The 26,590-nt window shown below is 30.0% G+C and overlaps 1 long non-coding RNA gene and 1 pseudogene across 1 annotated transcript; both read right to left on the reverse strand.

The window, feature by feature from the left end:
* Nucleotides 1–948: 948 nt before the first annotated feature.
* LOC145269409 (uncharacterized) lies at nucleotides 949–26,194 on the reverse strand. Its single transcript, XR_013865036.1, has 2 exons — nucleotides 26,059–26,194; nucleotides 949–8,224 (listed from the first exon to the last, which is right to left on the reverse strand). It is a non-coding gene; the product is annotated as an uncharacterized LOC145269409 (long non-coding RNA).
* Nucleotides 16,748–16,903, reverse strand: LOC145269977 (U2 spliceosomal RNA; annotated as a pseudogene).
* Nucleotides 26,195–26,590: the final 396 nt, after the last annotated feature.

The following is a 26,590-nucleotide window of genomic DNA, read 5'->3' on the forward strand; positions in this document are numbered from 1 at the left end:
AATTATACACAGAAACCGATAACATTGATGATTTTGTAATGAGATGCAAACTACAGGTGCAGAAAGGCAAGTTCAGAGATTAGTGTGAGAAAGAAGGCAAAGTAACTGATCATGTCGCTACCAGAATTACAAAAACATAAGACAATGACAGAAACTCTAGAAAACGATCTTCTGTCTGTATTGGAATAGAACTGTAAACGAATGGTAACATTTAATGCTGCTAGAACTAAGGTTGTGTCCTTTAACAGCTACTTAAAACATTCTACATCATTGACTGCCAAAACAAATAATACCCTAAGCAAGTGATTATCCTTCAAACTTCCTGGCTTAACATTCAAAGGCAACATGAATTAAAACAAATATGTTAACGACATTGTCAAGGCCGCCGCAAAGAATGTGGACTCCTATCATACTAGTAATGAATATCCTAAGGCCACAATTTGCACAGGCATTGTGTATTGTGGATATATTTGGGCTGGTGCATCTACTCTTAGTCTCTCACTCTTAGAAAGTCCAAAAGCGTCTCAAATCTAATAGGTCTCCAACGATCAGCAAAGCTATAGTCTCTGTCCCATTACCTTAATGCAACATCATTGTGCCAATTTTACAAGTACATTAATGGAATGTTCTGAATTCATACTACTTGTGCGTTCTCAACGTATATACCCCCAACTAACCTGAAAATCAGCAAAATCCCACTCTTTCACTGTTGAGGTTAGTAGATACGAAAAGCTTTCTTCTTTGATAATGTCTTCCATCGAACTGCTAAACTTTATAATTTTACCCCGTGACTGTAATAAACTGAAGGAGTTTGAATGTAATGTGAACAAAGATGTCAATGCTTAATGTCCCCAACTCCCCTGTTAGATATGATCACAAATCTTAGTCATTTTATGTTGCAATATGCCTTGTTTGAGATGTAAAAGAGTTAAAAAAAGGAGATATATCTCAGTTTCTTTCCAGGAAGAATGTGTATATTGAAAAACTTCATGAAGTTTACAGAAATATGATTTCAAATTTAATAATTTAAAGTAAATTGAAATGGAAACATAAACGTTGAAAATGAGATAGTACACATATGACATAGATTTATATTTTCTTATGTTTTTGCTGGGTGTTATATCGTGGGATGCGTTAGATCAATATCACATAAAATATCTTACCGCATGGAGTCCAGCCTTCACGTTAGTATGTAGCAGCTCATGAGAAAAGAAGATAACACTTACGAACAAATAAGGAACCACTCACTGTTACATAACGATATACATTTATTAAGAAGACACGTACACACACGTAACTACAATTCAAACATAATAGATGAAAGTTAGAAGTCCAAATATGATAAATGGATGAACAGGAATGGTGTTCATCTCGTCATTTTCAAAGTCACTCCGTTTTCCCTCCACTGTCTCCACTTCCAGTTGTGATCTTGCAAGAAGTCACGAGAATTTAAAGTTTAGGACTACGGATAAAGGGAGGCGACTTTGCCAAGAGAAGTAACGAGTTACTCCCCTTTGCATTATGCTTTTGTTTAATCCCAACATCTTCCCATTAAATTTTGTCACTGGTACGACTTCAGTTGGATAACAGGTGCAAGCTGACTTCTGGATGTTAGGTTCTTGCCCTCCAGCTTCAGTGTTCTGAGAAGCTTCTGGTGTTTGTTGTGTCCAACAAGATGTTTAGTGGAATAGAGTGATCTGGTATTCTCTCTGGGAGATGTGGTAGTCACAGTTGGTTGGAGTGTCGAACCCAAATTGAATTTTGGACATTTACCTCGTACGCTACATTTCCGATTCATCGTACAATGTAGCCTTGGGTCCATGACTCTTCGTTGTTTCGATAGTCTTTTGTTAGGACTTGTTGACCTGATACGAACATTCTTTGGAGTGAACCATGGTGACGGTTGTACTGCCGTTCCATTTTTGTGTTCCTCTTGAATGGAATGATGTAATTTTGGATGTAGGACATTGATATGCAAGCAGATTTTCTGATTCATCAAACATTCGGCTTGTGAGCTACCGTTTGGTGTGTTAGGGTTTGGTTTTGCACTATAGCTTGCAAAGAAGGTTTCAAGTATTTTTGATGTTGCCCCTTCTGAGTTTTAAAAGGGCTCTTTTAAAGATGTCCACAAGATGTTCAACTTGACCGTTCGACTGTGGGTGAAATAGTGGTGTGCAAATGTGGTTGATACCGTTTTGTTGGCAGAAAGTAGAAAACTTGACTGAGCTAAAAGCGTTGCCATTGTCAGAGGCCAAAGTCTCAAGAATGCCAAATCTGCTGAAAATCTTCTGAAGTTTAGAAATTGTTTTCTCAGAAGTAATGTGGTTCATTTGGAATATGTCTGGCCATTTGCTGTAGGCATCTACAACAACGAGAAAAGATTGTCCATTTGTGGGCCCTACAAAATCTATGTGGAGGCACGACCAGAGGGAATCTGGAACAAGCCATGAAGAAAGTGTAGATTTTCAAGAGGATTTAGCTGCTAGCTGACATTTAGAGCAAGATCTTCCAGCCGCTTTTCCATTTTTGGCCAATAAACATATCCACGTGCTAATGCTTTCATGCAACTGATGCCTTGGTATCCAAAATGGAATTGTTTTAGAATTCTGTTTTGCAATGATAAGAGAATGATGACCCGTTCGGCAAGGAATATACCATCAACCTCTGATAAGGAAGATTTCTGTTGAAAGAATGGTAGTAACTGTTTTTTGGGGGTAGTGCTGGCCACTTTCTATGGTGGTAGTGGATGACTTCTTGTAGTAGAGTGTCAGAAGCTGTGGCTTCTTTAATCATGTCAGAAGTAACTAGTGGTTCTCTTATCGTAGTTGTGAGCGTTGAAGAGATTTCTGGCTCCATGGATATTGCTGCAACAACCGTCTTCAGGTAGTCTCTGAGCATTTGGGTCTAAATATCGGTTTGCTATCTGCTTTCAACTTGAGAGTGGCTTTCATTTTTGTGCAACATCCCAAATCTTCTCAAAAAATATCACTGAACTTAGACTTAAGCGACCGAGTAAAATGCTTTTCAGTGTCCTGAACTGACTTAAGAGAAAATGTGTTGAAGACAGATTCCAATAGGACTGTGAAGAGATTGAGTTCTTCGATCCAGTCCAAACTGATCAGGTTTAGATCAGTGTCTGTTCCAGGTTCCAGTAAATACTCTGTCTTGAAAGGAAACAGCAATTTAGTTCCCCAGTAAGTTGGATATTATTTCCAGATGCACTTTTAGCAACATGATTGGTCCATTTTCCCGATTTTCGTCCATATTTTGCATGAGATTAGAGTAATGTCTGATGTGGTGTCGAATTGGAAACGAACTGGACACTTATTTAATCCAACGCTTACGTATTTTCTGCAATATTTGTAATCGATCTTAAATGATGCAGACACTGCATTTAATTTTCTCTGCTGGTTTTTCTTTTTGTAATTTTGCTGAGTAGGGGATTTGGCCTTAGGAGGATGATAAAAATTTTCTTTGTGGCCAAGTTTATTACACACTTGGCACTTGTGTTTTCTGAAGGGGACAAAAATGAGCATAGTGCCAGTCACCGCACAACCAGCATGCAGACAGTGTTTTTTTTTTACTCAAAACTTTATTATTTGAGTTGATGTGTGACATTAGTGAAGGTAGTGTGTGTTGCTGCTGGACTAACATTGTGTCCTTTTTTAAGTTTAACAACCTGTTACATTCAGTTGTCAGATCCTTAATGGTTACTTTGTTATCTGTTTCAAGTTTCATAAGCAGTTGGGAATGCATTTCTGAATCATTTGGTGACTGTAGACCTGCTATAAAAATTAAGCATTTAAATTGGTCCTCAGTCAGTGTCTGGAGGTGAAATCTCTCGCACTCGAAATTCACACATCCGGCATAAGTGACAAAATCATCGGACTGGTTTTTTGAAAGTTTGAAACAGTTATATCGAATATTGAATAGGGACAGTTTTTCCCCCAAAATGTCCGTCACGATACTGATAGTGTCAGTAAAAGTCAAATCAGAAGGTTTTTTGCGTAAAATAAAATTTACGAACCTTTCGATTTCCTTTGTACCCAACTTTCGTATCAGCAAACGTTTTACCAGTTGTCGTTCTTCCTAGAAAAATCATGGTAAAATGTGTCTTTCTATCGCAAAAACCATGAGCTGAATGTGCAGTTATTGTCAGCGTCATAGGAAGATTCTGTAATAATTTTGGAGAGCTCGACACTAGATGAATTCCCAGTGTCTTGCAACTGAAATATTTGGGTTAATGTTGTCATTAGATTCACTTGTGCTTTTCAAATTGTTCCTGTTGCTGTGCCAAAATTTTTTTTGAGAACTTCTGTGGGAATAGATATTTTTTTTTTAGAAAAGTGTTTTTGTTTATTTTATTTCCAAATCCTCTTCGCCGGTTGTTATGTCGTGGGATGCGTTAGATCAATATCACATAAAATATCTTACTGCATGGAGTCCAGCCTTCATGTTGGTATGTAGCAGCTCATGAGGAAAGAAGATAACACTTACGAACAAATAAGAAACCAGTCACTGTTACATAACGATATACATTTATTAAGAAGACACGTACACACACACGTAACTACAATTCAAACATAATAGATGAAAGTTAGAAGTCCAAATATGATAAATGGATGAACAGGAATGATGTTCATCTTGTCATTTTCAAAGTCCGTTTTCCCTCCACTGTCTCCACTTCCAGGTGTTGATCTTGCGAGAAGCCCCGAGAATTTAAAGTTTAGGATTATGGATAAAGGGAGGCGACTTTGCCAAAAGAAGTAACGAGTTACTCCCCTTTGCATAATGCTTTTGTTTCATCCCAACACTGGGGAAGATATATTTTACAAGATGTTGGACATTCACCTGATATTTCAGAAACTCCAATCTTTTAAAAGTTTTAGCAGTGCCTTTGGGTGCATTTTTAATGTGTTTCTTGCACTTGCTTTACTGTATTTATTCAACACGAAGATGTTAAATGTCATAAGTTTGCCTATGTATCTGCACTTTTTACGAGCCAAGTTGCTGCTCCAATGAGGCAGATATTCCAATTTTTTATATCATAAATAAAACTGGTTTTCTTTCTCCTAATCTGACATGTGTTGAGATAAGGATCTTCCTTAACATTTCATTTTTTTATTTACTTCAATTAGTTTTAAGAGATCAAAGTTCTTCAGATTCTTTGAGATTGAAACATGATTTTGATTTAAATTTCCGTGACTGATTGAGATTTTCCTAAGTATACAATTACTTTTCATGCAGCACAGAAGACTTTGGTATTTTGTGTTCTTCTTCATCTAAGCTTTGTTTAAATCAGCATCTTTTTTAAATTTTCTGCTCCATTTCTCAAAGTTTAGGATGTGGCATCTTACTGTATTCCATACATTCACCCACTAGCTTATATATTCTAATATTTTAAAGATACTGCATTAGTTTGCATTTTTTTTTTTTGCACTTGGGTCACCAGATATATTTGCTAAGTAGTTTTTGAAATTCATATTCAGTTGCTCCTATATTTACTGGAATAATCGAGATGTTCCAAAGATTCCAGTTTCTTTTCATGTCATACATAAAATCTTGGTATTTCCTTAGCTTTTTCCTCTCAGCTGTTTAACCCAGCATCATTGGAGACACAAACTGCAAAGATTTAATCTTTCTCCATTTTTATTTCATATCAATACGTCAGGTTTAATAGTTCCTTATTCAAGTTATGTAGCTGTAATAATTGTATAGTCATAGTGAATAATATATGACATTTTAAACTGTTGTTTCTGGCATATGTTCCCAGGACTTGCTGCTCTATTCGATAATTAACTTTTTACAGATCATGTGGAGATATTTACACACTCCACTGTGATGAATTGTTTAGTAGCCGTCTTCCAGCAGAACCTTACAAGTGGCTTTCAATCTCTATTTGTGTGTGAAAGAACCTGCAAATTTCTACTGCTGAGACTACTAATGTTTTTATAAAGCACTGTTCATCAAACTTTTATCTTGAGCAGCCATTAAAATCCTCCCGATTAGTGGAACGATCCTCTTTTTAGCTAGAGCCTTTATAGAGCCTTCAAATATCTTTTTTTTATTTTACTTCATTCGAAATTCTCAGATATAATAGATATAAAATATAAATTATTGTGGCCAACACTTGATCTCTATATGAGATTCATAGATATTCGAATGTTCCATTGAAGTTCTCTTTACAGTTTAAACACTGACAATAGAAGTTGAAAATATAAATTTCCTCTCTGCAATTGACCATTTAAATATGTTATAGTATACATAAATGGTGGTTTCTTGGTTTTACTGGATTCCAAGATAAGAGATTATTAAGTCTGGTGGATTATTCAGTTTTGTAACATCACTTGGGGAGTGAGCACGATTATTTGTAAAAGCGTGATTTAGTAATAACAATATCTTATTTAAATTGTGAATGTGATTTAGTAATAACAATATCTTATTTAAATTGTGAACGTGATTTTGAATATTTGATCAGGGTTTACTTATAGGAAAAATATCTACATGCCAGATTGTCCTAACAAACCCCTGTATAATGTGACCTTAAACACCCAAGAGAAGTGGCTAGTATGTATTCACATTGTCTCCAAAAGGTCAATGTGTACTCTCATATGTCGATTTAAATGTCCTTTCCCAGTAAATGATTTACTACATATTTCACATGAATATGGTTTTTCTCCACTGTGTATTCGCATATGATTTCTCAATTGTCCATTCTGTGTAAAGGAAGCCAAACAAACTTCACAAGAAAATGGTTTATCTCCAGTGTGGATTCTCATATGATACGTTAAGGAGGTTTTATGCGTAAAAGAACTCTGACACACTTCACAAGAAAATGGCTTCTCTCCAGTGTGGATCCGGATATGTTGATTTAATGAGCTAGTTTCTGTAAATGATTTATAACATACTTCACAAGTGTATGGCTTCTCTCCACTGTGTTTTCTCATATGTTTTGTCAAGTTTGATTTTTTTATAAACCAATTCTCACACACTTCACAAGAATATGTATTTTCTCCTGTGTGTTTCCTCATGTGTGTTGTCAAGCCGTACTCCTGTGTAAAACTATTACCACATATTTCACATGTATATGGTTTCTCTCCACTGTGGGTTCGTATATGTCGTCTTAAATGGTATATTGTGGAAAATGATCGATGACATATTTCACAAGAATATGGTTTCTCTCCAGTGTGTGTTAGAATATGTTGATTTAACTGCCCGCTATTAGAAAATGATTTATCACACACTTCACAAGAATATGGTTTCTCTCCAGTGTGTGTTCGAAAATGCCTTTTCACTGCTGATCTTGTTGTAAAACAATTGTCACACACATCACAAGAATATGGCTTTTCTCCAGTGTGAACGCGCATGTGAACTTGCAATGTAGACTTTTCTCGAAAACATCTTCCACATATTTCACAAACATATGGTTTTTCTCCACTGTGTATTCGCATGTGATAGTTTAGGTGTGACTTCTGTACAAAACAAGCCTCACATACTTTACAAGAATAGCGTTTCTCTCCAGTGTGTGTTCGAATATGATTTTTTAAATTATCTTTTCTTGCAAATGATTTGCTACATATTTCACAAGGATACACTTTCTCTTTTGTGTCAGTTTGTGTTTGTTTCTTTACATTAACTTCTTGCTCTGTTGTTGACATTTTTGTTTAATGCGAGTTTCTTCTTGTGAAAAGGCAGACTTCTAAAACTCAATGGGATTTCATATATAATTGCAAATAATTTCTTTTAAAAAAATTATATAATCCAAGTTCATTGTTCCTCAGCATAAAATAAATTTAACGTGTCAATCTGAGTTTTATATAAAATATCGTATTTTTCATAAATGTTTTTTTTTCAGTACTTTGTATCTTTGAGAGTTATTATTGCTTCCAGTTCAAAAGGTTCATGTGCACATATATATATATATATAGAGAGAGAGAGAGAGAGAGAAAATTTAAAGCTGATGTTAAAAAGTTTAATGTCTATTTGTTAAAAACTATACGTTACAGTTATTTCTTTTTCTATATTCATATGTGCATTGCAACATTTAAACATCCACAGATAAAAATGTCTTTATCCTTAAGTACCATTTAAAATGGAATTATTTACCTTTTTCTAATCACAAATTTCCAAATTCGTTGATGTTGTCTATTTTTCTGCTCTTTCAGTTAGAAATCAACATGAATTTAAATATTTATAGAAAACTGTCTCCATCCAACTTGATTATCTGTAAATAAAAGAAAACCAACATGCAGTTTTAAAATATTATGTAAGATTTCGAAATTCTTAAAATGTAAATACAAGAGAAAAGCTAAATGTGCAATTATAAAATACTAGCATGCCTGGGTTGACATGAAGTTTCGTTTGGAACACACCTGCTATACTAATCATTTTCATAGCAGCGAATGCCCGTGTGATCACAAAAAAAAAGTTGCCAAATAGATAGAACCCCTAAAAAACTGAAGATCTAACAAAAATTAATTAAAAAAAAAATTACATTTTTCATCATTTTATGTTTCTCATGTAACTCTCCCCTCTACAAAATAAAAAAATTGAATTTATCATATTTTCGGGTTTATTTTGTTTATAACCTTTGTTAGGTGAAAGTACAGAATGGTGTCATAAAAATTAATTAACTTTATCATTATTTTATGTTTCAAATGTAATTCCCGCCCTCACAACAAAAAAACTGTATTTGTCATGTTTTGCCATGTCTCGATGAACGCTTTGTGGCCAAGAATTGGGTGCTCATTTTACGTTAAATTTATATAGAAAAGTGATCCCCCACTTTAAAATGTTAATTTTCTTTTTTTTTCCTCTTTCATAACATTTATGAAGGCTGTTTAAACGTATTAAGGCCAAAAAAAAGTAGATCCTAATTTTTTTTAGTGGTTAAATGATGCTAGGTCACGTCATAAAAATTTACCTTTTTATAATTAGAAATTTAAGTTTGTAATCGATGAGATTAACCTGAAAAAAGAAATAATAGCGTAAATTGTGGAATTCAGAGGAGGTGGGCAGTAGAACTTTATTTTTTTTGTATTAAACGACGCTGGGTCAGTGGGTTACATTGTAAAAATTTACCGATTTCTGTAGAGCTGTTTAAGGAATAATAATAAAAAAACAAATGAAATGTTCCAAAGATTCCAAGGGGGCAAATAACTCTAAAATATTTCTTTTAATTCGATGTTGGAATAATAATTCCAAATAAATTAAATCCGTTATCAAATTAATTATTGTTTAAAATTTATTAAATAATAATTTTAAATAGAAGACTTAAAACAATTCTCTCGCTAGAAGCATTAATTATGATACTGCTATTTAAAAAAATCGATTTTTTAATGCCATATGAAAATGACGTATTCTCTTACTTGTATCTAGTTTGCAAGAATGAAACTATATATAGAAATAAATGAAAGAGTAAGGTAAGAAACCTTTTGTATATGTTAATCAAATCGTGAACAGACAGGAATACGAATTTATATATATAGATTAAGACTTTATTTGTTCAGACTTATTAATTTTATCGTTCTACTAACTTATAGGTCCTTTATAACTATATTTATAATCAATAATTCTTATATATTTTCTATATAATCAAGTTGTATTTTCTATTTGTTCTGTAACTAAAAATATTTAAGATATGACCATATATAAATAGAAAATACAACTTGATATATATAATATATATATATATATATATATGTGTGTGTGTGTATATTATATATACTCAATCAGACAAAAGGTAATTACACACCCTCTTTTCATGAGTGAATGTTATTTTGATAAAATAGATTACCTTCATAAGCCACACTAAAAATAAAATAAGAATATACTGTGCATATATGGAGGATTATTTATGTATGGTTAGCTCAGTTAGTCAAGAAGAATTTTAATAGGAGTGGATGAACTATCATCGTGTCTGGAGATTTAGATAAAATTGCAGAAAAGGTTATGGTTGTTGTCGATTTGTGGTAGAGTGTGGCATATGAATTAACTAGTTATTTGGGAACAATGATTAAATCATCTTGTTTTTAGTAAATCAAAGAAGATGCTATTATATATATATATATATACATGCGCTAGTATATATATACACACACAAATGCTAGTATATATATATACATGCGCTAGTATATATATAGACATATGCTAGTATATATATATATATATATATATATAGACATATGCTAGTATATATATAGACATATATATATAGACATATGCTAGTATATATATATATAGACATATGCTAGTATATATATATATAGACATATGCTAGTATATATATATATAGACATATGCTAGTATATATATATATAGACATATGCTAGTAACTATATATAGACATATGCTAGTATATATATAGACATATGCTAGTATATATATATATAGACATATGCTAGTATATATATAGACGTATGCTAGTATATATATAGACGTATGCGAGTATATATATAGACGTATGCTAGTATATATATAGACGTATGCTAGTATATATATAGACGTATGCTAGTATATATATAGACGTATGCTAGTATATATAGACATATGCTAGTATATATATATATAGACATATGCTAGTATATATATATAGACATATGCTAGTATATATATATATAGATATATAGACATATGCTAGTATATATATAGATATATAGACATATGCTAGTATATATATAGACATATGCTAGTATATATATACATATGCTAGTATATATATACATATGCTAGTATATATATATACATATGCTAGTATATATATACATATGCTAGTATATATATACATATGCTAGTATATATATACATATGCTAGTATATATATATATACATATGCTAGTATATATATATATATACATATGCTAGTATATATACATATGCTAGTATATATATATACATATGCTAGTATATATATATACATATGCTAGTATATATATACATATGCTAGTATATATATACATATGCTAGTATATATATACATATGCTAGTATATATATATATACATAAGCTAGTATATATATATACATATGCTAGTATATATATATACATATGCTAGTATATATATATACATATGCTAGTATATATATATACATATGCTAGTATATATATATATACATATGCTAGTATATATATATATACATATGCTAGTATATATATATGCTAGTAAATATATATATATGCTAGTAAATATATATATATATGCTAGTATATATATATATGCTAGTATATATATATATGCTAGTATATATATACAGATATGCTAGTATATATATATACATATGCTAGTATATATATATACATATGCTAGTATATATATATACATATGCTAGTATATATATATACATATGCTAGTATATATATATACATATGCTAGTATATATATACATATGCTAGTATATATATACATATGCTAGTATATATATACATATACTACTATATATATATACATATACTAGTATATATATACATATGCCAGTATATATATACATATGCCAGTATATATATACATATGCCAGTATATATATACATATGCTAGTATATATATATACATATGCTAGTATATATATATATACATATGCTAGTATATATATATACATATGCTAGTATATATATATACATATGCTAGTATATATATATACATATGCTAGTATATATATATACATATGCTAGTATATATATACATATGCTAGTATATATATATATATATACATATGCTAGTATATATATATATACATATGCTAGTATATATATACATATGCTAGTATATATATATACATATGCTAGTATATATATATACATATGCTAGTATATATATATATACATATGCTAGTATATATATATACATATGCTAGTATATATATATGCTAATATATATATATGCTAGTAAATATATATATGCTAGTATATATATATATATATGCTAGTATATATATATATATGCTAGTATATATCTATATATATGCTAGTATATATATATATGCTAGTATATATATATATATATGCTAGTATATATATATATATATGCTAGTATATATATGCTAGTATATATATAGACATATGCTAGTATATATATACACACATATGCTAGTATATATATACATACATATGCTAATATATATATATACACACATATGCTAGTATATATATACACACATATGCTAGTATATATATACACACATATGCTAGTATATATATACACACATATGCTAGTATATATATACACATATGCTAGTATATATATACACATATGCTAGTATATATATACACATATGCTAGTATATATATACACATATGCTAGTTTATATATATACACATATGCTAGTATATATATACACATATGCTAGTATATATTTACACATATGCTAGTATATATATATACACATATGCTAGTATATATATATACACATATGCTAGTATATATATATACACATATGCTAGTATATATATATATATACACATATGCTAGTATATATATACACATATGCTAGTATATATATACACATATGCTAGTATATATACACATATGCTAGTATATATATACACATATGCTAGTATATATATATATACCCACATATGCTAGTATATATATACACATATGCTAGTATATATATACACATATGCTAGTATATATATACACACATATGCTAGTACATATATATATACACACATATGCTAGTACATATATATATACACACATATGCTAGTACATATATATACACATATGCTAGTACATATATATATACACATATGCTAGTATATATATATATAGACATATGCTAGTATATATATAGACATATGCTAGTATATATATATATAGACATATGCTAGTATATAGACATATGCTAGTATATATATATATATAGACATATGCTAGTATATATATATATAGACATATGCTAGTATATATATATATAGATATATGCTAGTATATATATAGACATATGCTAGTATATATATAGACATATGCTAGTATATATATAGACATATGCTAGTATATATATAGACATATGCTAGTATATATATAGACATATGCTAGTATATATATATATAGACATATGCTAGTATATATATATAGACATATGCTAGTATATATATATAGACATATGCTAGTATATATATATATACATATGCTAGTATATATATATATAGACATATGCTAGTATATATATATAGACATATGCTAGTATATATATAGACATATGCTAGTATATATATAGACATATGCTCGTATATATATATAGACATATGCTAGTATATATATAGACATATGCTAGTATATATATAGACATATGCTAGTATATATATAGACATATGCTAGTATATATAGACATATGCTAGTATATATATATAGACATATGCTAGTATATATATATAGACATATGCTAGTATATATATATATATATATAGACATATGCTAGTATATATATATATAGACATATGCTAGTATATATATATAGACATATGCTAGTATATATATATATAGACATATGCTAGTATATATATATATAGACATATGCTAGTATATATATATATAGACATATGCTAGTATATATATATATAGACATATGCTAGTATATATATATAGACATATGCTAGTATATATATATATAGACATATGCTAGTATATATATATATATATAGACATATGCTTGTATATATATATATATAGACATATGCTAGTATATATATACATAGACATATGCTAGTATATATATACATAGACATATGCTAGTATATATATACATAGACATATGCTAGTATATATATACATAGACATATGCTAGTATATATATACATAGACATATGCTAGTATATATATATATATATATATATATATATATATATATATATATATATATATATATATATATATACAGGGTGGCCGAAAAGTCCCAGGACACTGGCCGAAAATGTTATTATATGTTTTCTGTGTGTTTCATTAAAAAATACTGTGTTTTATTAAAAATACATGTATAGTGTCCTGGGACTTTTCGGCTACCCTGTATATATACATACACACATATGCTAGTATGTATATACACACATATATATGTGTGTGTAGAGAGAGAGAATTCTCTTGATTATCTCCTCTATTGCATACTACATCAGGTTATTACTATTAATATTAATTGCTCCTCAAAATTCCATCAAATTCAATCTTGCTTTCTGATTGTATTTAAAAATAAGGGATTTTCACGCTGCTTTGTTTTCAGTACTAAACTTTGGCTATAAGTAAAAGTTTTAGTAATTTTTTTAGAATACGAGAATTAATTACAGAACATTTGGAATCAGAATTAACATGGCGTATTACACTGACTGAAATGTATTAGATTTTTAAATATAGCTACATGAAAATTACACATCGTACATGTTAAAAATTACAACGTTAGTTTCTATATATTTCTTATTAAAATTTTAAAAACATCTGAATTATGTTCTAATAAAACCCAAGGCAGTTCTTCACAAAAAAATTACATATTTATTTAAGGATATTAAATTATTCAGATGTTTGGATAACGATTATTACAATCTATAGACTTATTATTTCCATTTACATAGTATAACACAAAACAAATCTTTCATATAAATTACAATACACCGAAATATTATTGCAATTATTGTCATCCATACAAGTATTTTATCGATAGCATGTTTGTTTCCCTCTTCACAGAAGAATGTATTATTCAAATGTTTATAAATTCAACTGAATTTCTGTTTCATTTTTGTAACAAGATTTACATTTTTTCTATTTTCAAGCCATTAACCATGGATCATAAATCGATTTATAAATTTGGGGAATGAGGAAATCGGGTTACTTTTTAACTGTTTTTAATATAGGTGGGAGTTCGATTTTTTTATACTTTACCATGTTGAAATTATGAAAACAATGACCAGTGTTCTATGACTGAGAAATATTAATGATTTATTTGCATCAATCCATTTTAACAACTATTACTTATCGTTTACTGTTCAGAAAAGGAAGATTTTAATCTAACCAAGACTAAACCAAAGTTTTATTTACATTTTTGAAACAAAAAAATTTTATCTTATAAATTAAGATATGGTTTCTGCATTAGATGTTAAAATTATTTTAGGAAATTCGTTTTGGAGATATGTTATTATACTTAAATCATTTTATTACATTTTATCTGGTTCACATGTTCTATTCGTATATATAATTATTAAAACCTACACATCACATTAATAGGGATAGATACACAGTATTTAGTCATCTTTGGAAATGTTTTTCTTTTATTGATCACAACATTAAATATGTTTGTTTCAGCCCCAATGTTGGCATATGAGAATATAACTGTTCATCAATATTTGCTCGGCAGCAAGGTAGTGTTGCTTTTACAGTATCCTCTGATTACTATTAATGAATTTTATTATAAGTACTGACAAGAGATGCACAAATCAGTTTTTTTTTCTATTTTAATGCCATTAGTCATGAATCATAAACCAAATGATTTATAAATTTGGAAAATGAGAAAATTGGGTTACTTTTTAACAGCTTTTAATATAGATGGGGATTACATTATAAAAGGTTTCGAGTGCAATTTTTTATACTTTTCCGTGTGGAAATTATAAAGACCACTGTGTTCTATGATTAAGAACTATTAGTGATCTATTTTCGTCAACCCATTCTAACAACCATTACTTGTTATTTATTGTTTACAAATTTCTTGTGTAGTCAAATAGCAGTCATTGTCTTCTAGGGTCACATTGTACCACTAGACAGCCTCTGATATCAAACAGCACATTTTGACCGTAATTTATTTTACAATATAATGGCATCGTGAAATATTTTTGAAACTCCGTGGATTAAGGACTATCCATTTATTTAGTGTTTCCTTTTCGAAAGTATTCCTTCAAAACTCCGCGGATTAAGGACTATCCATTTATCTAGTGTTTCCTTTTCAGATTAAATATGTTTTTAACTCATTTCAAAGTGTTTTTTTTAACATATTTTATTAACTGTTTGCTCATATATATATATATATATATATATATATATATATATATATATATATATATATATATATATACCACATTAATAGGGGGATAGATAAGTATTTAATCATCTTTGGAAATATTTTTCTAACTACCCGGATTTGGAATTAAAGTTTTGCTTTTTCCATTAGGCGTTAAAAGAATACAGCATCTCTCTTATATTTCCGTTATAATAAAACGTAAAAATTGAAGCTACTTAAAATATTTTGTATTTCTATTTACTCTTTAATCATTTGCCATGCATGCCACATGTTTAAACATGATGGAAAAAGACACATAACTGATTGGTGCTGTACATGTAGCCTGGATCATGCAGAAGGTCAATGTATAGATCGGTGGTTCCTAAACTATTTTGGGTCATGCCCCACCCAGGCATTTCTAAAATCCTGATGCCTCCCTTTTGTGATATTTAATTTTTGTTATTAAAAATCCCTCTGTTATTCAGTGAAGTAAGCTTAAAAGGCCAGTAACTTGTATCTAAACAAGGTTCCAAAGAACATGGCATCAATGAAAGAGAAACATTTTAAAACGAAAGGACATTTAAATAAAGTTTTAAATTTAAAACATAATAGAGAACTGAGATGCGAAAATATCAAATTTTTTAAATGAAAAATTATTTTATAATACTTTTATCATTTTAATTATTGAATAATAATAATAATAAATTAAATTTAGCTTACATGAAAATGTCTGTTCCTATTTACAATGCCTCCCCACGGGACAGAGTTAGACACCAGGGTCGTTTTTTAATGTGGAGAAAAGGAACAAAAATAAAAATTGTCTCAGTCGTGAAGAATTCCTCCTCCACTGACAGAAAACAAGAAATTGAAGTGCAGCATCTGAAGAACAGATACTACACTTTGATCTTGATCCAAAAGGCCAAGAAAGTGAGATCCTTGAGCATCATGTCTGCGACAGATTTTATGTCAGGCTCTAATTTAGTGAGTTAAGTCTCAAGTCTCCTCGTCTAGTGATATCTAGTCGATTTCTTTTCTTCAGTAATAAATCATTGACAGCACTAAAGCCACATTCAGCTAAATATGAAGATGGGAAGGGTAACAATTTTCTTGCTAAGTTGGTTGAATGTGGGTATTTAGTTTCTGTCTCATCACAAAGCCATGACATCACTCCTTTTATATTGAATAAAGTTTTAACTGACTCATCATTTTTGCATTTCCAAGAATTCTTCTTGGTACTGCATCGAAATATCAAATACATGCACTAGCATTGGCTGCATCACCCATGTTGGAAAATCAATTTGTTTTAAATCAGAAAATCTTTCTTTAAAATCATAGGCCATAGTCTTTGGTATAGTAAGCCCAAGGGTGCACGTCTTGCCCATGCCCCACCAAAATATTGGCATGTGCCCCACATTGGGAATGACTGGTATAGATGCTGCGCTAAGTCTAAAGAAAACGGGTGAGCAGCAGATGGCAACAGTTGTGGGTGAACAATACACATTATGATGTTTACCATTTTATAATGATTACAGATTGTGACCCATCACGGTATTTAATGTGAATGCAGTTGCTATGGTAGGACTCAGCAAGCATCATTCAATTAAAAGTAATCTTTTGTGAGTGTTGCCCATTGCTACTCACAGATTATGACAAATCATCTGTAGCAAAGAAATTCAGGACATCTGAAGATGAGTAAGGTATGAATCCGAGATTCTGTTGTACATATACCCTAGCAGAACAATGCCACCATACTGTACAACAAATTATGACCAGGATGCACTGTTTCAGTGCAATTCATAACATTTGTAGATGAGTAGGATCTGAAGCTAAGATTTTGTTGAGCATATGCCTCAGCCGGCAATGGCATTGCAGAAAGATGCCATTGTATGGCAAAAGAAATTACGGTCGAAATGTGCTGTTTGATATCAGAGACTGTCTACTGGTACAATGTGATCCTAAAAGACAATGACTGCTATTTGACTGCACAAGCCAATGCCATTTACGATTATGAAATCCAGAATAAAGGGGATGATACATATTGTTTAATTGAAATTCCTTATTGAGATGGGTATTATTTATTTATTGCAGACTATTATCCGCATCTTTCTTAGATTTTGTTTCACGTTTCGACAACTCTTCCTTGGCTTGGAATTCCTATCCTGTCATGGTTACCACCTGATAAAAGCCAGAGGAATAGTTGACTGAAACGTTGTGAAACAATATCTAATAAAGATGAGGATAATAGTCCGCAATAAATAAATTAATAAAGCGGATGATGTGTCACTATCAGCAGGTCATAAGCAAATCTCTACCAGGTTGGAGACTGCATGTGGGTAAAGGCACCAGACTATTGTTATACTACGAAATTTGGCTGAGATTGGGTAACAGAGATAATTAGTCTCTAGTCCATCCTGGTGTATGGAATGCTCCAACACGTTAAGGGTGTGCATCCCCACTGCAGTATCCCCTGTTGAGAAGATTTCATTATACTGGCTATTTGATCGAATGGAGGAGTAATAGTGTAGGGAGGCATCATAATAAATGCCTTTAGTAGATAAGTATTGGTCCTCGAACCCAGAACTCTTCCAATACCAAAATAATACAAGTATACAAATTTAGGCATTGTTTCGAGTCCGAGGTTGCAGCATATAAAGAGAGATTTTTGTTGTTTGACATGAAGTTTGATTTTTAACATTGTCTTCTTCACATGCGAGTTTTTTTGTCATTTGGGCAGTAAAAACAACAAATGCACAGCTACTTCTGCTGATTAAGTGAATAAGTGAACGTTACGTCATGGGAGAAACAAAGACAAAATAATCCAACTAGAGTGTGTGCTTTGTTTGTAACTCGAAAAAATTTACATGACTGAAATAGAAATTGAATGTCATAAAATATTGTATGGTCATGAAAAACTATCAACAATGTTTCACAATAAACAAGAAAAATTTGGTCCAAGTAATAAACTAAAATATATTATAATAAGTCACATTTTCTTTTAAAACTGTACTTTAAAAAATGTAAAAAAGAAAACTGTAAAAGAAAAAATAGGCAATAAATAAAAACATTGTTTTATTTTCGAAAGATGTTAAGTGCAAGAGAAAAAGCACATAGTAAGTTATTGGATTAATTTGAACAGCTTTTTGGCTGGAAAATATAATTTTTTATGGGTATTGTTAAAATAAATATCGTTTTTTTTTATTTTAACTGCAACTCAACATTCACGATTAAATTGTGGACTTTCATAGGTTTCCAGGTATGCTGAAAACGAATATCACATTAAAATTTCGGGCAGACAAATAGTTTTCTGGATATTAAAATCTTTATTATTTAATGTGATCTATTACATTTTTTGAAACGTACTAATGTGTGCTACAAAACACCCCTCCTCCCCATATTAAGAATGGTGAATACCACTGACATTTATTAATACATTGGAAAATAATGTCTTAATGTCAGCAAACCTGAAAATCTATTAAAGTCGTCAATTAAAAGGTGAGTGTTGAATTGCAGTTAAAATAAAAATTAGATATGAGACAAAAATGGACACATAAAATTGGAGACCTAGTTTTGAAAGCCAGTTTATCATAATTCTTTTGTAGGTTTCCGACTACCTTTTGATTTTATTTGAAAGATTAAAGACTAAATTTAATTTTGAAAAGGAAAAAAAATGTACACATTTAAAAAAATGTTATAATGAAAACTGTTTCCATGGCGACATTCTGAAACTGACAAATTCAGCTTAATTTTGAAGTTAAATAAATTCGGTGTAAAAATCCTTTGAAAGATAAATATTAGTTTTCTGGTTATATTTCAAAGATACTTACTAAAATAACGTCTAAGATATTTAATTAAATAAAATAACACCCACCTTGTTTGTACAAGAAGTTGTGTAAATATGTATTATATGGAAGCCCAAATATCAAAAAGTCAAAAATGACGTCAGGTAGTTAAAGGGAGGTAATGAGCGCTGGTTTTCTTTTTTTTTCCTCAGCTGTGCATCCGAACATTCCTATCATGAACGTTTGTATCCTTTTTACCATTTTTTAATTTACTTATTTTTTATGTTCCTGCTTGTAAATTAAAAAAATAATTATTTTTCATGATTATATAAAAATTATGTTACACTGAAAGTTTCACATTCATGCAAGCAAGGAAAATATTAGAATCTTACATAAAAAAATTATGCGATAGATGTAATCTTAAAGAAAATGTATAAATATTTTTGCAATTTTCTTGCATGAAAATATTAAATTAAAAATGCTTAATTCAATAATAATATCGGTAGTTTGAGAAATTATTATTTCTTCGAATTATATTGAATTCATTAATACAGACTTTATGAGCTTCTTTCATAATGTTCCTGTAAAAAAATTTTTTTTTAATTGTTACAATTTGTGATGCTATATAAAAAAAAAAAATAAATTTGTGCATTTTTTTTACCACTGGAAGCCATAACTTTTGTATAGGTATTTTTTGTGTAAACAAAATAATACATTTCCACTAAAAGTTAAATTAAAATAATGGGTTCATTATATTCCGTGATAATTATTTGTTAAATACTGAAAATTTCATTAAAATTGGTTAATTTTCGAATTTTTGGTGTATTTCTAAGTAAAGGGAGAGGTCAAAATGTTTATACATTTTAAGCATCGGCATTCATTTTGCATGTACCTAGTAAAAATTTGGTATTATTTTACTTTAAGGCCCGTCTCATGTTCATATAGACAAAAATATATATTTGTTGTGGAGTTTGATGCGCTTTAAAAGAATATGATAACCGTTTCCGTCATAAATTTACCATTTGCATTGTATTAAGCCTTGAACTCTGGGACTATTTTCCGTCATTTATCTTCCTTCATTTATGCTACGTGCATATGTGCGTTAGCATAAATGAAGGCTGTTAAATGTGCATTTGTGCGCGTACTCGTGTACCAAACTGCCTTCTCTCATAATGTAGTCATCTTTGGTGGGCAATTTAAAATTAGATGAAAGACAAGTAGTTTTCCAGATTTTAAGGTCCTGGATATGACCTAAAACTATATCCGATGGTGAGGCCCCACCTTGCGGGCCTTGGGGAGTGTGGAACCACCCTTTAATTGCCATTGCTCCCAGGTCCACTCTGACCCAGAATGGTAGTACCTGTTAGGGTTCCAACTATTGGTTAAATAGAATCTGACTTTAAAAAATATATATACTCCATTAAAAATCGTTCCTCAAAATAACTAGATTCGGCATTAAATAAGCTGAAAAAGGTTGATATGCCGTAAAACAAAACCAACCAACCAACCAACCAGATTTTAAGCTATGTAATTCCTTATGTGATGCAAGCACTTCAAAAATATGCGTGCTTGTGTGTACAGAAATGGCCACTACTGATAACATAGAATAATATTGCTTAATATCCGGAAAACTACTTATTTGGAACAAAAATGTGTGCTCGGTTGTGTGTATAGAAATGGTAACCACTGATAACATAAGGAATTACATGTATCTTTATGCAGATTTTTCTTTATTTTTTTCAATAATTCAATAACAGGCAGGAGAGGAAAACAAATGAACACATATCTAAGGAAATGGCAGATATACTAGAAGACTTCCAATCTGTAGTGGAATGGGAACAAAAATGAATGATCACATACAATGCTGCCAAGACTAAGCTCGTTTACTTCAACAATTACAAAAAAAAACTTCTAAACCACCAATAGCTATGGCTAAAGAAACATTATGTTAAAGGACTTCTTTCAAACTTCTTAGCTTAACGTTGACAGGGAACATGAGTTGGAACAGATACATTGAGAGCATTGCCAGGACTGCTGTGAGAAGGTGAGCTCTCTCTACCATGCTAGAAAGTTACTTATGTCTGAAGTATCCTATTTCTCTACAAGGCCACCATTCGCTCATGTATGGAGTATTGTTTTCACATTTGAGCTCGTGCATCTGCTACTAGTCTCTTATTCCTGGACAGGATTCAAAAAGAGAGTTGCCAACCTGATAGGTCTCAAACTGTCATCTAAGCTTCAACCTCTGTCCCATCAACAAAATGTTGCATCCGTCCGCCTGTTCTACAAGTATTTTAATGGGGAATGCTCTGATGAACTCCAAGCCCTTGTATCCCCTCAACGTAAATATCACCGACAAGCAGCAAAATCCCACCCCTTCACAGTAGAGATCCCTAGGTGTAAGAAAGCCTTCTACTCCAATAGTTCCTTTCCCAGAACTGCTAGACTTTGGAATTCCCTTCCGGGTTCCTGCTTTCCCAGCTGTACTGACATGCAGAAGTTCAAGTGTAATGTGAACAGACATCTTGCTGCTCATATCTACTTATTTACATAGTATCCCTGCAAATAATGTCCCAGATAGTAGCCCCTACATCAAAGTGGCACTTTCCTTAAAATTTCCTTGTGTCTTTATTGAAACTTGAAAGCAAAAAAAAAACAAAAAAAAACAATAAACAAACAAAAAATGTCCCTCAATAGGTGGCCAAAAAGTGGGTGCACATTTTAACTTACATTTAGATGGAAAAGTGATCACCCACTTTTTGAAAAAGTAATTTCTTCATATCATAAAAAATTATTTCTTTGCATCAGAAACGGTTAGGAGATTCGTTTTTAGCACACTGAAATCTAAAAAAAAGAATATATTTTTCTATACGAGACGAGCCTTAAAGTAAAATTTTACCAAAAATGTAGCAAAATTCATGCTTTTAATTAATCCCGATATTAACCTTAAGTCTTTGTGGCAGTAATAACAAAAAACAATAAAGTAACATATGTTACTAATAGAACACAATCATAAAATAAATGTGTTTATTTTATGAACTTTTAAAGTAACAAATACACTTGATATTGGACAAATTAAAGAAAGTGATGATTTTTACAATAATTTTGAACTTAACAAAGTAAATAAGAAAAAAGGGTACTGGTGCACTTATTGATTCGTGCTGAAATAATTACGTTATTTAGAAAGCCATTCTTAATATGGGGAGAGGGGGGTGTTTTGTACCTATTCTGTACAATTTAATAAAAACATAATATATATATAGATATCAAAAAACTTTAATTAAACTTGGAAATATTATTTAAAAAATAGCGCGGATCAATAAGTGCACTAGCACCGAAAAGAATATTTACATTTTGAAATGATTAAATCAATTTTTTGGTTTTTACATGTTTTTTTTTTTACATGTTTGATATTCTATGAAATTCTATTAATTAAAAGATTTTCACATTTTCCAAACTTCAGATGAATTTCTATACTATTTCGTAAAATATATTTAGAGAAATATTTTTTGTATTTGACCTTTTTATTAAAAACAAAACGGAGTTAACTGTTAAGCCTCTCGATTCGAATATAATTTTTATTTAATTAAATCATATCTAAGTGGCAACTGAAATGATTGTATTTCATATTAAAACTATAAAGCATTTTTAACGCAAATACATCACAAATAAGTAGATAAATCAAAATTATTATTATTATTATTATTATTAATTGTTTATCTGTATTGAATTTAAATGGATTAAATTTTTAAGAGATTTTAAAAGTACAATTTTACATATAATTAAATACATGATAGGATATTTTGATGAGAATAATAAAAATTGATAAAAAGAATAACATTATATAAATAAATTCGAATGAAATATTAATGGAAATAAATTGAACACAAACATCATTAAAACAATTAAAATTATTTTTTTAAAAAAATGGATTAATGATTAAAATTTAAAAGTTCCTTTGGCACTTCACGGGGAACATGGACCCTGCATAAATGGGTTTTAATTTAATGGCCGCTCCCTGAGGTTTTCTTTCACTTTCTTCATATATATCATTTTTTTTTCATTGAGCGTGCATTTATTTTATTTTTTAAAAATTTTTTAGGTGCTAATGCACTTACTGATCTGCGATATTTTTTAAATCGTATTTCCAAGTTTAATTAAAGTGTTATAATATGTTTTTTCATTCAATTGTAAGGTTAAAGTACAGAATAGGTACAAAATACCCTCCCCTCTCCATGCTAAGAATGGCTTTTTAAATAATAACATTATTATTTCAGCACGGATCAATAAATGCATGAGTAACCCTTTTTGGGTTTGTATCACTGTACACAGATTCGAAAAAGTTGTCAAAAAAAAATATATAACAAATAAATGTTATCAAACACAAAATAAGTCACTTTTCTACCAAACTGGGTAATTTTCTAGTGTTTTTATTTGATGTAACATGTTTATTCAGCTCGAAATACATACAGTGTTTACCGATGTATTGGAAAATCCAAATTGGTGCCTGACTCTCTCTTTGAGACGGTAAGTTTGGGAAAAGGAGTTAAAAATAAAAAATATACAAAATACTGTTAAAAACCCACCGAATATATGTCAGCCTATGTTATGATAACATATATTGAACGATTTTCTAACAGTATTTTGCCTAATTTTTTTTAATTTATAACTCTTTTTCCAAACCTTACTGTGTCTAAGAGAGAGTCGGGTGCCATTTAAAATTTTCCAACACATCGGTAAACACTGTATGTTTTTAGAGCTTAATAAACATGTTACATTAAATAAAAACACTAGAAAATTATCCAGTTCGGTAGAAAAGTAACTTATCTTGCCTTTGATCACATTTGTTATATATTTGTTTTTTGACAACTTTTTCGAATCTATGTGTACAGTAATACAACCCCCCTTTTTATTTCTTTAATTAAATTTGGGGTTTGTATTACTGTACATATAGATTCGAAAAAGTTGTCAAAAAACAAATATATAACAAATAAATGTTATCAAAGGCAAAATAAGTCACTTTTCTACCAAACTGGATAATTTTCTAGTGTTTTTATTTGATGTAACATGTTTATTCAGCTCGAAAACCATAGTGTTTACCGATGTATTGGAAAATTCAAGATGGCGTCTTGCTCTCTCTTTAGCACGGCATGTTTGGGAAAAGGTGTTATAAATAAAAAAACTAGACAAGATACTATTAAAAACCAGCCGAATATATGTCAACCTATGTCACGGTAACATATATTGAGCGAGTTTTTAACAGTATTTTATCTAGTTTATTATTTATAACACCTTTTCCCAAACTTACCGTGTTAAAGAGAGAGTCAGACGCCATCTTTAATTTTCGAATACATCGGTAAACACTGTATGGTTTTCTAGCTGAATAAACATGTTACATTGAATAAAAACACGAAAAATATATCCAGTTTGGTAGAAAAGTAACTTAGCTTGTTTTTAATAACATTTATTTGTTATATATTTATTTTTTGACAACTTTTTCGAATCTATGTGTACAGTAATACAAACCCTAAATTTGATTCCTACTTTTATATCGTGCTTGCTTTTTTTATTATTATTATTTTATTTAAAAAATGTTCCCATTAGACATTTTTTATTCTTTGTTGCATTTAGTTTTTCATACGTATTCAAATAATGTTATTGGCTTTTTTTTTTGCCTCAAAAAGTACTTTCAAAAAAGTTTTCGTGATTAAATAAATTTTAAAATGAAAATAAGTTAAAATAAAAACAAGCACGGAATAAAAGTATGAATCAAATTTAATTAAAGAAATAAGTTAAAAAAAAAAAAATGAATACATGCTCGAGTAAAAAACAAAGTGTAGGACATATGCACCAAGAAAGTGAAAGAAAACCTCAGGGAACACTAGCAGCTATTCAATTAAAGGTGCTAGTGCAGAGAGTGATCCGCGCTATTTTTTAAATCGTATTTCCAAGTTTAATTAAAGTTTTTTTTTTTTTTTTTTTTTTCAATTATAAAGTTGAAGTACAGAATAGGTACTAAACACCCTCCCCTCCCCATGTTAAGAATGGCTTTTTAAATAATAACGTTATTATTTACGTCCGGATCACTTTCTGCACTAGTACCAAACTAAAACCCGTTTACGCAGGGTCCATGTTCCCCATGAAGTACCGTTCTTTTTTTTTTCTTTTTTTTCCACAAAAGAATATCTCATTGTTTTATGAATTGTTTAAAATGTTTTTTTTTAATTTTTGTTTTGTTGTTCTTATTATTTATTTATAAGTTGTTTACGTTAAAATATGAAACAAAAAACAACAAAATTAATATTTACCTTTAATAAAATCTTGTTACACATAATTTGCTTTCTTATTGCGTTATTGATAACGAAGCAACGATATGATCTGTAGATTTAAAATTAGCTTTTTATTTTGTGGGAAGTCGTAATTCAAAACTTGATCAAATTTGTTCTTTCGTCCGTTGTAGACCGGAAATATATTGTGAATTATCTCCCCTTAAGTATTCGCTCTTTAGCTTTTTCGAGGAGGTCAAAGGTAACTTTAGTTCTCATTGAGATCACGCTTAAAATTGGATAAGTTTCTTTTACAATAGACGGTACTAGTACACTTATTGATCCGTGCTGAAATAACGTTATTATTTAAAAAGCCATTCTTAACATGAGGAGGGTGTTTTGTAACTATTCTATACTTTAACCTTTCAATTCAATAAAAAAAAAATATATAAAACTTTAATTAAACTTGGAAATACGATTTAAAAAGTGGCGCGGATCAGTAAGTGCATTAGCACACAATAGACCTAGGTGCTAAAAAGTGAAACTCAAATATATCTATATAATTATGGCCACC

The sequence above is a fragment of the Euprymna scolopes genome, chromosome 45, assembly GCF_053919585.1.
Source record: "Euprymna scolopes isolate OS-2025 chromosome 45, ASM5391958v1, whole genome shotgun sequence".
NCBI lineage: Eukaryota > Metazoa > Mollusca > Cephalopoda > Sepiida > Sepiolidae > Euprymna > Euprymna scolopes.